The 941-nt window shown below is 52.9% G+C and overlaps 1 protein-coding gene across 1 annotated transcript in view; it reads right to left on the reverse strand.

Annotated features, from left to right (window-relative positions):
* The window catches only part of TBCD (tubulin folding cofactor D), a 281,185-nt gene that overhangs the window by 230,496 nt on the left and 49,748 nt on the right, over window positions 1-941 (reverse strand). The gene's annotated exons all lie outside the window — the stretch shown is intronic.

Below are 941 nucleotides of genomic sequence, written 5' to 3' on the forward strand. Positions count from 1 at the left end.
TCCCTGGTTGGGAGGTCTGTAGTAGACTCCCACCATTAAATGCTCCCTGCAAGTGTATAAAGGGTAGGCAGGTGCACCTATCTAAACATGTTGCTTCACATGTTACACTCTGGATACTGAAAAGCCACACTGATTAAGCCACCCTTGGCTCCACACAAATATGGCAATACTATTCACAGTTCAGCAAATAGCTGCATGGTATATAGCTAGTCTGCTAATTGACATGCCCCGATGTACATCTCAAAGAACTGCAGTGACTGCAGGACAGGGGACAAGCAACTGGCAGCCACTAGGCCAGATTGAGCCCACAAAAAGGGCTCAGGGCAGCACTGGGGATTGGACAGCACACAGCTGCATCAAACTGCCCGTGCCCTCTACAGCCCTCCCTGCTGCCCTCTCACACTTTGCCAAACAGGGGTTGAGTATCTGAAGCAGAGATTAAAAAAAAAAATAAATAAAAAATAAAGACTGTTTCAGTTCTCTGGGGAGATGGAGATTTGCTAGGGTTACCATATGTCCAAGTTTTCCGAGACATGTCCTCTTTTTTGGCCCCCTGTTCTCGTGTCCAGGCAGGTTTTTAAGCTGCGAGCAAATGTCTGGGTTTTTGCTTTCCCAGGCTTGGCTGCTTGGCACTGGAAGCAGCAAGAAAGGTGATTGGCTGTTGGGGGGTGTGTTCTATGCGCCGACCCCAGCAAGCTGCTCCCAGGTAAAAGAGCGAGAGTGAGAGCGTGCACGGGCAGCAGGGCTGGGGGCTGCAGGTCAGGAGGGGCACTGGCAGCGCTGGCGGGGAGGAGGAGGCAGGGGGCTGCAGGTTGGGAGTGAGGGACACCAGCAAGGGTGGAAGGTCAGGGGCTTAGGAGTGAGGGGCAGAGGCAGGGCATGAGCATATCACTGACCCCACCCCCTACAATCATATAACCCACCCCTCTCTCCTCCCCCAC

The sequence above is a fragment of the Gavialis gangeticus genome, unplaced genomic scaffold (assembly GCF_001723915.1).
Source record: "Gavialis gangeticus isolate Ggan-Ray unplaced genomic scaffold, GavGan_comp1, whole genome shotgun sequence".
Taxonomy (NCBI): domain Eukaryota; kingdom Metazoa; phylum Chordata; order Crocodylia; family Gavialidae; genus Gavialis; species Gavialis gangeticus.